Raw genomic sequence first — 14,627 nt, 5'->3', positions numbered from 1 at the left:
AAGCTTAACAGTTTTAATGATTGAATACAGTTGTATTTTGGACTTGATATCTGTCCATCCCTTGATATTTTAGCACCCGTTATCATATCACACAGAGAAAGACTTAGATGGCCTCTCTATTCACAAGAAAGCACAAGAGGATTCACAGGTGTTAAACCAATCTACACTTGTGATCCATGGCACACTCATAGCCATAGATCTTACACTGTGTATATGCAATAAACTCTATGGGTGAAGTGATACATAAAAGAGGGATTTCTTCACATGCCAACTGAACACATGGATGGTGCTGATGGTACTTTTGTTTATTGTTGGCAAGACGTGGGACTAGCTCACACAGCTCTCTTACATTTTATTTCAATGTAAAGAGAGAGAAAGAGGAATATGCTTCTGTTTATAGTCCTTTGTTAGCATTGTTGTTTGATATATATATATATATATATATATATATATATATATATATAAAATGTAATGTTTGTTTTACTATGGAGTAAATAATAAAACCACTGAACCCAAACACACCAAATTTGGCCACAAAAGACAGTCATCCAAAATATGTCTTTCAATAAAAAAACCCCTAGAAAAATAGTCCAAATTAAAGAGGATGAGGAAGAGCCTTTCTCCCCCTAACTGCTAGTTAGAAAGGTAGGCTCTGCTGCCTTTAGCCCCCCCACTGCCTTTAGGCCCCACCCCCTTCATATCCTAGCAACCCCCTCAGCCAAAATGGTGCCCAGGGCACAGGCAAGAATGCACTTAGGCCTGATCCACACTGCCCATAAAATACAGATTGTCTGATTTGAACTGGATTATATGGCAGTGTAGACTCAAGGTCCTTCCACACAGCTATATTATCCATCTTATATTATCTGCTTTGAACTTCACTGTGGATTTCATACAGCTGTGTAGAAGGGGTCTCATATAATCCACTTCTAAGCAGATAATATAGGATTATAAATAAAAGATGTAATAATTACTGTGGTATAATATTATAGAACAATATAATCTCTAAAACCAGGACAATAAATAAAGAGCAACACTCTGAAAGCAGGGAAATTGGGAATTCCAGAAAGGAAACAATCAGGGCCAGCTAACAATTCCCAACAAAGTATTCCCCCAGGCAGGAAGCAGCCAGGCTTTGAAGCTGCAAGGCCATTAAATCCTAATCAAGGTGCCTAATTGCAGCATTCATACCTGCCACACCGAGACTATTAATTGCTATTCAAACTTGCCAACCAAGGATTCCGCAAGGTAGAAAGCAGCCAGGGTTGCAAGCAGCAAGGCTATTCAGTGCTTTTCAACCTGGCCAACCAAGATTTCCCCTAGGTTTTGAAGCCACAAGGCTCCTCCGTCCCATTCAACCTGGCCTATCAAGGATGCCCTATGTAGAAAGCAGCCAGACTTTTAAGCTGCAAGACTATTCAGTGCAATTCAATCTGGCCAAACAATGATTCCCCTACAAAAGAAGTAGCCAGGCTTCAAAGCAGCTCTTTGATAGAGGGTGCTACTCCAGCTACTCCAGAAAATGGCCAGGCTTTGAGGCTGCAAGGCTATTCACTGCTATTCCACCTGGCTAACAAATGATCCCCATAAGCCACAGCAATGCATGGCCGGGTAAAGCTAGTTGTTCTATATTTCTGGAATCCCTTTCCAAGTTGGGAATATTGATTTGCAGGGTTCTGTACCACCTGATTATACTTGGATGACCATTTCTAGTGGGTGTCATTTTGATCTACATTCAGTTGCCTCCTTTGATGAAGAATGAGAAGAGAAGAGGCAAGGAGAGTAGTATTAGGCAATCTTTTCTGATTTGTGCCAATAACCAATTTCACAAAAAGAAATATTTGTCACTCACCTACACAGGCAGTTTAGGATCAAAATTGGCAGCTTTTCACTATGGCAGCCAGCCTGCTTCAAGCTATAAATAAGATTCCTACTGCTGACTATCATGCTCTTCCCTGGAAATGCAACCTCTTCATAGTCTCCTTATAGCAAGCAGTATGTGAACCCTGCTACCTTGTTTTTCATGGAAATGGCTCATGAGTTTGTGGTCCTCATCTTAGGGTTCTTATTAATAAGAAATGTTTGCTATAGCATACAAGAAGGGATTTTAGTATAGGCATGAAGGTAATATGTGTGGGTTATTATAATGTATTTTGCTTAGGCAATAGGAATGGCAAATGGACTCCAACCTAAAGCCTAAAATGGTTTCTCAAAGCGGGAAGCAACAATAAAACTTTTATCCACTTACTAAGCCAGCCCTTGAAGGGCAACATAACTCTCATTAAGACCGTGAAAAGTCCTTTGATCACGGTGAGTAGCCATTCCTTTCATTTGCTCTTTCACTGATGGGATTTGGATAAAAATGACTTAACTAGATATGATAAATGTACTGGAGTTCAATGGCCAAGATCTTTACTCATCGCTTTTGCATTCAAAGCCTTTTCCCATCTGAAATGTGAGATTAGGCAGGCCTGACCCTGCTCTAACTACAGAAGATGTGGTTCATGGAATGCACTCCTGGAAATATTAATGACAAAAGTATGTGAGAGAATGAGTGATGCAGACACATACGCACAGGGAGGGGGGGATAGGAGGGAAAAGTCAGAAGTAGTGTCGATACATCACACTTGTTATGGAGGGTACCTTGAAAACATGTTTGTCTGTGGCTGGATCTACACTGCCCGATATCCCAGGATCTGATCCCAGAGTATCTGGCAGTGTAGCTTCATATAATCCAATTCAAATCAGATAATCTGGGATCACATCCTGGGATATCAGGCAGTGTAGATCCAGCCTATGTCAACAAGCAGATTATGAAATTCAAATTGGCTTCATGAATGGTTAAATCTCTTGCCCTGTCATTAGGAAGCAGATGCCCCCTTTTAACAATTTATTCTATCTATAACAATGGAAGCACTTCAAATATAAATAAAGATTCTTAAAATGGTTCTGTGACTTTCTGAGGATATTTTCCCTCCTCTGCTTGATTTAGAGAAAACAAAATGTTTTTGAGTTTAAGTTATACACCAAGATCCACTAAAATGTCTTATTTTTTTCTGGGGTGGAACAGGTCAGTATATCTCAGTAACACATAAGGGGATATCTTTTTGAAGATAAGAGTAGGCAAGTTTTATGCTTCTCTAGAGACTAGGACACAGAGCAATGGAGGTAAACTGCAGGAAAAATATTCTTCCTAAATATTAGGAAGAATTTCCCGAAGGCAAGAGCTGTACCAACAATGGAATATGATGCCTTGAAGTATGGTGGAGGCTCCTTTTTTGGAGTGTGGTAGAGTTTCTTTCTTTGGAGGTTTTTATATGATCAGGGGAATTTTAATTATTTGTTCCTGTATGGTAGGAGTTGCTACTGGATGGTTCTTGGTGTCTCTCCCAATTCATGTGCATGTCTTTCAGCTCCCAGTGTTCTGTATCCATCAGGGCATAATAAGGAGTATCTACAAAATGTCATGCATGCTAAAACAATGTGCTCTAGAAACAGTTTTGAAGTTAGTGGAACCAAACCAACTGTGAGGTGATGAGTCTTCAGATTGTGCTGTTGGCTATAGTTCCCTCAACACATTGGCCCATCTTATGTTGGAATCCTTACTTTCAGTTTTCACAGGGTAATTTTTCATTTTGTGGGCAGATCCCTGAAATTTACAGAAGAATTTTGAGGATTGTTTTTAAGAGAAAACATGAACAGATTCATTTCATTACTAGTTTCCTTATGAGTAGGAACAAAGATGGTATAATTCTTCCCATGTCTACCTCCCCCAACACTACTGTATACAAAATAAAGAACTTGAACTGTAAAATCTGCTGCATTAATGTGAAACTCCTCCCACAATTGGACAACAGATATTTTCTTTGAATGCTACAGTATGTCATCCATTCATGTGCCAGGACTGAAGCTCTCAGGGTTGAAGCACCAAAATGTTCCTGTATCAGCAACAATGAAGACTTATCTCTTTCGGCAGGCCTACCCAGTCAGTTTTAGTTCATGAATTTTAACCTGCATTTTATTGGTAATTTTAATCTGCATTTTACCTTTGTATATTTGTTATATGCATTTTAATAGTGTTCTTTTTTATCATATTGTACCCCACCTTGGGCTGTGAGGAGAGGTAGGCAATAAATAAATAAATAAATAAATAACCTGCTTTTTCTCTCTGACATCCTTGCTCCAACAGCATTACTGTAATATTCACATTATCTCTCTGTGTGTGATTTTCCAAGCAAAGTCTATTGTCATTATCTATCTCTGTTATTAGGACCCTTAATACCCTTAGCAGAGTTTCTCAAACTGTACTCCTTCAGCTGATAAGCTGGTTGGGATTTCTGGAAGCTGAAGTCCAAAACACGGTTTGAGAAACACTGCTCTATAGCGGAACCAGATTCTGTCTAATCTTGGAAGCTAAACAAGATCAGCCCTCATTAATACTTGGATGGGAGACAGCCAATGAATCCCAGGTGTTGTAGGCTATATTTCAGAGCAAATAACTTGAAAAACTATCTCTGAGTCATTCTTGCCCAAGAAAATCCTCTGAAATTTATGAGCTCACCATGAGTCCACAGGAAACTTGAAGGTACATACTAGGGCTGTGCAAAAAGTTGTTTGCACCTCATATGTTGGATCTGTTTTGTAAGATCTGTACACATGAGTCAAGTTTTGAAATGCGATGGACCTCCATGCAAAAAAAAAATTAAGAATTGAAACACTCACCTATGATTTTTTGTTAAAGTTCAGTAAGCCTTGTAAGTCTCCCGAAATCAGTTTCATTTTCAGCAAGCAAACTTGGACCAGTGGGGCAAAGCCAAAGAGGCCATTCTTCCTTAAATTAAGGAGAGCCAGGTTGCCTGTCATCATTGTGGAAGGGCAAGCGAGCTGACAATTCTGGGAAATGTAGTTTGGGAAGGCGAGGAACGCTGTAATGGGTCTTGAATGGGTAATTCAAGATAATACCACTTACCTTAATTAATTAACTTCATTTATACCCTGCCTTTCTCACTCGAAGGGACTCAAGGCGACTTACAAGTCAGGCAAGAATTCAATGCCAACAATAACAATAAACGTAAAAACAGTTAAAACAATTAACATTAGGCATCGGCAATAATACAAAAATATGTATAATAATAAAAGATGTTTTCCAAGCAAATGGAGTTTTCTTCTTGCAAACCAATGGAGATTGTCACAGTGAGCACCAGTACATCAAAATATATCACTACATCAAATGTGTCTGTGACATTGTCAAAAATGATGGTGCATGGGTCATTGGAAGAAATACCATGAAAAATGAGAGGAACTGCATAAGAAGAGGTCCTTCTGTGGCTAATGCTGAATTGCCCCCTCTTTCACCACTATACCAAGAACTCAAAGAAATCCCAAATTGCATATACACCAAAAATTTGCATTATTTACCATTAAGTTAGATTAATCATATACCGATGCTGTGGATGAGATCTGTAGTATCAACAATATAATTCACACAATTATAATGCTCCATTCCACTTTAATTGCAATTCATAGTTTGGTCAGAGGCAACTTTCTGGCTGAAAATCCAAAATTTCTCCCTAAACTCCATCCCCAGTTTTCCACAGGATGAAAGCATGGCAGATAAAGTGAAATCATAGCACTACAATTCTGTAGTGTAAATAGGCCCTTGATCTTGTGAAATATAGAGCTATAACTTCCTTGACTGTGTAATTTTTCTTTTCTTACTGCTTTCCATTTTATTCAGTATTATTAACCTTTCCAATGCACCCAGAATACAAGATCCTCAGTTTAGTCATTTTGGCTTCTAGTAAGATTTCAGGGATGATTGCTTTGGAAGGACCATTTGTTGCAGAGGGTCTCTCTGTTACATACAGATGTGGGTGCTTGTTCACCAGCTGTTGCACACTATCTCCCAGAAACCTCAAAGCCTGTCCTGTTTCTGTTTAAATTGCTAACAGCAGCATCAGCATTGCTCAGTTTAAATCTTTGAATAAGAGTTCAGTGGGATTGTAATGAACTGGTACATAAAAAGATGTTAACATTGCAAGGGTAACTTAACAACTAAAATAAGCACAAAGACCTCGATGAAGGGTGTGGATTGAATTTTACATTTTCTGTAAGATTTTCTTTGAACTCAATTATAAGTGAATGTGGCCAGCACTTCATTTTTACATTATGAAGCATATACTTCAATGTTCCCTATTACTTTCTTACCACAAAAAGTGACGAATGGGGAAGGAACAGCATTATATCAGAAAAAATTACTTTTTTCAAATATAGCTCTCACTGTCCAAGTTAGCTGTAGCTTCTTTAAGCTCTGGTTATTATGTGTGGCTTGATTGTTTACATATATCTTTTAAAAAATCTCAAAACATTACCTCCTCTGAATGGTGTGGTGTTTATAAAAACTCTTTCAAAAGATTAAAAATTAGTAAGCACTGCAGTTCATCAATCTTTTCATTTTGTTTTCGTTCAGAAGAGGGAAAGGATAATCCTGGAAGATACTTTGCAAGCCAAAAGGCAATGGCAGTTCTAATTGCTCACGTGAAACTGTGCCCATTCATTGACAATGTGGCATTAATCTTTATCTCTAAACACATGTTTTTGTGAAATGCAGGTGAATGCAGTCAGGTAGATACTCCCAAAGCTATCTTTAAATCTAAAGATTTAGGGCTTGCAACAAAGCTAGAATAATTTAACACTTCTCTGCTGCTTGCAGCATTTGTCATACCCATGTATACCAATCTAGTCCTTTTCTCACTATGAGATGCATGTGGTGAGCAAGGAGGATAAGAATGGCTGGTCACCAAGAAGTGTTACTTGGTAACAAAAGGAAGGAGGCAATATACTTATGCCAGGCCTTTACCAACCTTTATTGAACAGTAATCATGATACATGAGATACTATGACTTCAGCACAGACATGGTAGGTAAAGTCACCACATGCTAACATCTCTATGTAAAAAATACTTGCTGATGAATTGTGTTATAGGTGATTCAAAATATGAGTTTGATATGAAATTTAGGGGAAATGGGAGATAAAGCAGAGGGAACATGACAGATGGAACATGGTTGTCAGGAGACCAGTCCTGGAAGAACAAAGGGTTTTTTCTCCCTGACATTTGGTACTGAAATGAGAGGAAAGAAGTAAAAAAATGACAGGCAGCTGAACATATGAAAATATGATAGCCATCTGTTCTTGCTCTTTTCACCCCCCTTCCTTTGGGTGAGAAAAGAGGAAGAAACCATAGAATTGTATTCAGAATTGTCTGCCTTTATTTATGACATTTTAATTTCACTTTTGCATTAAAAAACAATACTAATGGCAGCTAACAAACAGTGATTATAAGACAATAATAAATGCTGATAAATCCAAATTGAGAAGATTTATGATCAGCAAGACCTTTGCTCAATCACCAAACCTCTGAGTCATTATTTGCATCTTCTACCTCAAAGTAGTTCTACATTTCCATCTACACTGCCATATAATGCAGTTTCAGAATGCAGTTTAACTGCATTGAACTGGGTTATATGAGTCTACACTGCCAGTTCAATGCAGTTAAACTACATTCTGAAACTGCAGTATATGGTAGTGTAGATGGGGCCTCTCTGTCTGTCTCATCTATCTATCCATCATCTATCTAATCTATTTTGATTTTTAAAGCAAATATGAAGGAATGACTGCAATGCAAACACACACATTAAATTTTACAATGTCTGTAGAACTGAATTATACTTGTTGCCATTTTGAAAAATGAGACACTTCAAAATATGATTTGAAACTGTACTTTAACCATCAGAAAATATTATCACCATTTGCAATCTGTGATATATTTGAAACAGAAACAAATTTCAAACAAATCCTAATCAATCCTCCCCCACTCCTGTCCATTTAAAGAAACTTTTTAAAAGGATATTCTCTGCCCCACCCCCCAGTTTCTCTAAGTGGCCTGATGTGGAGGACCAGAAGGGTCCCACACCCATTCCCACCACTGCTGCTTATGTGCCAAAGACTGTGTCCATCTTTACGCATGTTGAAAACAACTGGCTCTTTTCTTTCCTGAACACCCCCCCCCCCCCCATGAACCAGCAACCAACAGTTAAAGGATGGGGACAAGTTCATGGACTGCTACCCTCAGCTAGCACTTTTCTAAAGGAATGTGATACAGATTAGCTTTGTAGACTATAAACAGGCCAACGATGTTGAATTCCATTGCCATAATAATCCCATTAGTCCTGAGTTTCAAGGATTCAAAACCATGCCTACGTTGTGTAAGAATGGAAGGGAGGAAGGGAAGAAATATTCTTGCTATAACAATGTAGTTATTTCTCCCTGTCTAAGCACAATTCAGACTAAATAAATAAACTAAATTCAAGATAGCAAGAAATTCTGTGCTGGAGAATTGCATGAATGCATAGCCTTCCAAGTGGTAATTTCAATCAGATTGAACAAGGGTTGCAAAATTACAGACCTTTGCTGTGGAGGAATTAAGAGCCTAAAACTCTTACCACTAATGAACCATCATCATCATCATCATCATCATCATCATCATCATCATCATCATCATCACCACCATCATCACATTAGTGTGCACTGTGCTTTTTAATAGATTTCACAAATATGACTTTGGTGCAGCAGTGCTTACAAAATGAAATCTGTTTTGAGATATGTCTAGATTGCATTTCCCCCATAGAATGGAAAGATGTCTCTTCCAGTTTGTGGTGGTCTACCAGGCAAATGATTCGTCTCTTTGGCTCCCCTCAGATTTTGGCATGCAATAAATACATACATTTCTTGCCACATACAATTCCATGTGCCTTTCCTAAGGACCTTCTAAGCTTTAATACTAGGGAGAAAGGGAAGCTTAATCTCTTCATAAGTTCTCTTCCATGTATAGAGACAAATACGTGGTGGAAGGGGAATTACATGTCCAGGGACCTTATCCCAAGCCCCCCCCCCCCCCCACACACACACATTTTAAAACAATTCTAATCCATTGAGGGTACGATTTATGATGGAGCTCTTCCCACCACACAGAGGAACTTCCTGTCAGCTCCATCATGATTAATCAGTTAAATGTCAGAAGGAGTCATAAAAAAGGGAAGGAGGGGGAGATCGTCTTTTGGACTTTCGTGTCAGGAGCAACTTGAGTTGCTTCTGGAGTGAGAGAATTGGCCGTCTGCAAGGACGTTGCCCAGGGGATGCCCGAATGTTTTTTGATGTTTTTAACCATCCTTGTGGGAGGCTTCTCTCATGTCCCCGCATGGAGCTGGAGCTGATAGAGGGAGCTCATCCGCGCTCTCCCCGGGTGGGATTTGAACCTGGCAGCCTTCAGGTCAGCAACCCAACCTTCAAGTCATGAGGCTTTAGTCCACTTCTCCACCGGGAGCTATGACATGAGCTGTCCTGTGGGAGATCTCTTAACCAGCAGTGAGTCCTTGGTATTCTGCCATAATGCAGCTGCTCAATCTTTTTCAGTAATTAAAAAAATCCCAAAGAAATATCGCTACTTTAGTAAATCACTGTTTTTCTTTGCCTTTAATAATACAAATCTCAATACTGAGAGGGTTCGATCCCTTGCAATGTTGAAGTAAGACCCAGTTTTTTTTAAAAAAAAAGGGATAGGGCAGAGAATCCACTCGCTCATGGGATAAGGATGAAAACGACTACTAATGGAGAGAACAACAAATTCAGACAACATGTGATAAGTAATGAATAATGGAGCATAGTGATTTCCAACCCTAAAGGACTAAATGCCATGATTACATGGCACTACCCCCTCCCCCACATGGGGTAAGGTCCCCATATCTTGATTCTGAGGTCCCTAGAATGACCCTGCCTTGCCTAGAAGCAATTTTCTAGTCTAGTTTAGAGTAACTAAACAGTGGTTTCAGCACAGAATCATGCTCTGTTGAGTCATTTTTATTGGCATGAATCTGCATTTCTTCAGTCAGATTTGTATGTGTGTGTTTTTATTTTTTGGGTCTATGTGCATTCAGTTTCCCATCTCTGATTTATAACTAGGCAGGAAATTGATATCTACATATTTAGTTGTGTTAGAGGGGGTTAAATTTATTCTGTTGGGTTTGATAGGTGTTCTTGTTCCTTTTTTTGGTTTTGGTTCTTATCTTGGGGCCTTTTTCATACTACACAGTTATATGTGCTGCTATAATTATAGTTTTGGCTGTAATGGTTTCACCACATGGGATTTGCAGCTGAAGGAGGAGAATTTAGATTTAGCCAGAGAGTTCCTTTAATGCTTCATCAGAATATAAACCCAATAAATCCATGGTAGTTAAAATGGAATATACTGCTGTATTTTTTGTAGTTTGAGTGGGCTCCTGGAACCCAAACAAGTTGGCTAAAGAGCAGTAGACAACATCTTGCATGAAAGGTCTCAAAAGGCTTCAATTTAAGTTTAATTTTGCAGGTCAGAGTAGAACTATTTTAATAAATAAACAAATAAATAAGGTAGACAAAAGTAGGTAAAAGCAGCAATAACACTAAGCCTTGGGGCTGATAGTGGTGGTGGGGGGATAAAGCGTACAGACTTTTAAAGACATTTAGCTTCCTGAATCAGAGCAATAAGTGGCACCCCAGGACCAGCCCAAGAGATTTTATTGCCTGAGAAGGAAATGCAGATAGTGTCATCTACTAGCAAATTGAAAGACATCTTTTGGCACCTGGGCAGAAATTCCCTTAAGTTGCTCTCTCTATATTTGATTGTAAAACATACAAACATATTGGCATACCCAATCTGTTTTCTCATGTGACTACCTCTGTCACCTTCCTGGTATCAGTGGTTCTCAACCTTGTGAGGGTTTGTAAAAGAGACACCATGATGTGGTGAGTTGACTGGAAAGGGCATGCGCCAACAGCTGATTGCCCGAGCCACCCAGGAGCCAGGATTCTGATTGGCTGCTGTCTCTAGCTTGGTGCTGAGGCAAACGGTTTTAACTGCCACTTTCATCTCGGAGATGGAGGAGATCAGCTGACTGAAAATGGTCAGGAAGGAAATGTCTGCCATACTCTCTGAAGCCTGATTATTTATAAGGCAAATGAGGCATATCTAAAGGGACTGTTTATTTCTATGTTCTCTGTGTGAATTCAGAAAGATTGCTCTATATATTGTTGCCCTGTTTTAACTTCTGAACTGAAGTAAAGATACTGTTACTTGTTACACAAGCCTGAGTGACATTTTATTATACTGCAGGATTCATCTTGATTCAGAAGCTGTGGTAAGCTTCTATTTATTTCTACAACCCTCAACAAACCTGGGGTCCCCAGATATTTTTGGCCTACAACTCCCAGAAATCCCAGCCAGTTCACCAGCTGTTAGGATTTCTGGGAGTTGAAGGCTAAAAACATCTGGGGACCCCAGGTAGAGAACCACTGTGGTAGGTTGAGTCCTGGGACTCTCCCTTTTTCTTGCCTGATAAAGACACAGTAGCCAAGACTTGTAAAGTCATTTTCATTCTGGATGTAGAAAAACAAAACCACATTTGCTGCTCCATTTCTCTGCAAGTAAAAGTACACCATACAGTTAAATCACTTACGATCCCCCCCCTCCCCCCAAATTATTTGCCTGCTGCAGCTGCCCTATTCTGCTTAAGGGAAGATCTAGTCCTTACTGCTTTTCTTTTTGGAGGCTCTATAATTCTAGCATCTTTCATGATAATGATGATCTCCTTTCATTGTAACCAACTTGAGGGCAGAGACCATCCTTGACCATGTCCCTTGATGAAGGGAGAGAAGCCTTTTATCTCTGCTTCAGAGAGTCTTTCTGATCAGCCCTCTGTCCAGTGGTACAGTTCACTGGCTATTGTTTTTATCCTACGGCAACTTGAGTGTGTATGTTGTTTTGTTCTTCATCTGTTTGCCAAAATTAAATATTTATTGAATTTCTAAGAATGTACAAGTTGTACATCACAATAACATATTTATCTGACAACACAACTTGTAATCTTGCCTGCAACTTCAGGGAGAATTTTGTTTATTAATGCAGAGCGAATATGGAAATGGATCGAGCCCTGGGAAATGTTTTTATTGAAGTGCAAAACATGGGGGTGGGGGTGGGGGTGGGGGTTAGCTCTAAATTTAGTATTAATTTTTATTAGAGCAAGTTTCCGTTGCAGTTAAGATAAAAACATGGAAGACACATGGCTGCCTAATTTTAAACTTTGATTTTTACAGTCTTATGGAAGCTGAAAGAAAGATGGGAGAATTCTGACAGTGGATCAGAAGACCAACTTCCCTAAGCCCTAGAAGCAAAGTCATGCTACCCCTCGAGGGAAGTCATGCTCCCCCTCTATTCTGCCTTGGTCAGACCACACCCGGAATACTGTGTCCAATTCTGGGCACCGCAATTGAAAGGAGATGTTGACAAACTGGAAGGTGTCCAGAGGAGGGCGACTAAAATGATCAAGGGTCTGGAGAACAAGCCCTACGAGGAGTGGCTGAAAGAGGTGGGTATGTTTAGCCTTCAGAAGAGAAGGCTGAGAGGGGACATGATAGCCATGTATAAATATGTGAGGGGAAGTCGTAGGGAGGAGGGAGCAAGCTTGTTTTCTGCTGCCCTGGAGACTAGGACGCAGAACAATGGCTTCAAACTACAGGAAAGGAGACTACACTTGAACATTAGGAAGAACTTCCTCACTGTGAGAACTGTCCGGCACTGGAACTCCCTCCTCCGGACTGTGGTGGAGTCTCCTTCTTTGGATACTGTTAAGCAGAAGCTGGATGGCTATCTGTCGGGGGGGGGGGTGCTTTCAATGCGATTTCCTGCTTCTCGGCAGGGAGTTGGACTGAGGTCTCTTCCAACTCTATGATTCTATGAAAGTAATTTATCGTCATTCAATCTTCTCCAGAGCTTGGGAAAGTTATATTTCAGATCTTAGTTCCAAGGCTCCCTAACCAGCATGACCAGTGGGCATGCTGGTTGGGGATTTGTGGGAGCTATAGTCCCCCACAAAACTCAGATTTTTCATTAGGCTGGTAGGATATTCTAGCATGCCCTCCCTCTGCTCTCTATCTGCAGCTCAACAACAACAACAAACAACTGGCACATGTTTTTCTTTTACTTATGTATCAGCCCTATGAAAGAGATCTCCTATTGAAAACTAGAGATGGTTTATGTACCTGTAATTGCTGTGTAGAAGAGGGAATTTCAGCAGGTGTTGTTGTCATCAAAATTTGTAAGGATTTGATGCAGACTGGATCTTTTCCATGCAAACAGAAGGGCTTCTTCCATTGCACGGGAAAGATCCACAAACTAGCTCTCACTGAAGCAAGGACAACCCTCAATTTACTTTTACTCTTCTGGATTTCTCATTCATGCTTGATGAGATCATGACTTGATAAAAATGGTGTTTGAGGGATGTTATGTCAAAATATTGAACTGGATTAGATCAGATATTTCTGGGAAGTGGACTATTTTTTAAGGGAAATAATTTGAGAAAAACAAACTAAATAACAAGATAATGCTAAAAATAGCTAGATTGTGTGATTGAATATATGTAATCTATATGGGACAAAAATGGAAAGAAATACAGAAGCAAAGCAGGATGGTGACAAAGCAACTACCAGAATTTGAAATTTTACAGAAGCTGCTTGAAAGGATTAGATGGATAAAATCAGAGATTAGACTAATGAGAGATGAGACAAGTTAATGAAGTAGAAACATTGGAATGTGCATTTGCAACAGAAAATACAGAATAAGAAATACACATGGATGACCTCGCATCACTGGAGGTGAGGGGAAAATAAATTTGGCTTGTTTTGGACTGGATGTGGGAGATTTAGTTGAAGACACTAGAGAGGAAATGGTCAAAACTTTTACAAATGTTCTGGGTGAAGCAGAAACCTCCCTGGAACAGGCAAGCAGTTATTACAATGCTTTACTAATACTTCAGCTGTTGAATTGGGAAAGAGAGCAAGAAGACCTAGAATGGATGCCCAAAGATTGGAGCTTTACTCTACCGGGACTGATTTTGCTGCACTGTCTTGTGAATGAAGAAATAATAACAAGAAGATAACTTTAAAATGAATGTTTTGTTCAGAAGAATGCTTTCTTTTTTTGAGATAATATTGGTTTTGTAAATTGATTTGTTATTTAAGCAATAGCAGAAAGGTATCTCTAGGGTGATTTAGCAGGGAAAGAAACACTTGTTAAATACCAAGTGATCTTATATGTATTGGAAAAAAAGGGGATTGGAATCATTGATCAGAAACTGTTTTTGGCAATTGGGCATTTGGTTTGGAGCAGTCAAAAATGGGGGATACATTTTTATCAATATTTAAAAGATTTCCAATGGAGCCAAGGCATTATATTTTTTGAAAAATATTAAATTAGAATGCAAGTTAGAATATGAAATATAATTATGTATAGATGATGTATGTGGAATTGTAATATGTAGTTATTTATAAAGTAGATTATGGCTACGTAGTGGGAAAAATAATATCTGGTTAAAGGGTTTGAGAGTTTATTATGTTATGGCTTCAGTGCAATTTTTATAAAAGGACCTGTTGTTGGCATAAATGATTGTGAAATCCTTTAGAAGCCTTTTAGAAAAGATATTTTTTCTGTGTCAGGAAGGACTTGAGAAACTGTGAGTCACTTCTGGTGTGAGAGAATT

At 39.2% G+C, this 14,627-nt stretch overlaps 1 long non-coding RNA gene across 2 annotated transcripts in view; it reads left to right on the top strand.

Moving 5' to 3' along the window:
• LOC103280418 (uncharacterized) overlaps nucleotides 1-14,627 on the top strand; it is a 104,487-nt gene that overhangs the window by 70,368 nt on the left and 19,492 nt on the right. For both annotated transcript variants that reach the window (XR_010006121.1, XR_010006116.1), the window contains exon 2: nucleotides 12,187-12,458. This is a non-coding gene — a long non-coding RNA (uncharacterized LOC103280418). The remainder of the gene's footprint in view (nucleotides 1-12,186; nucleotides 12,459-14,627) is intronic.

Source organism: Anolis carolinensis, chromosome 1 (assembly GCF_035594765.1).
Source record: "Anolis carolinensis isolate JA03-04 chromosome 1, rAnoCar3.1.pri, whole genome shotgun sequence".
NCBI classification, from domain to species: domain Eukaryota; kingdom Metazoa; phylum Chordata; class Lepidosauria; order Squamata; family Dactyloidae; genus Anolis; species Anolis carolinensis.
This window is presented reverse-complemented; position numbering and strand designations above follow the sequence as displayed.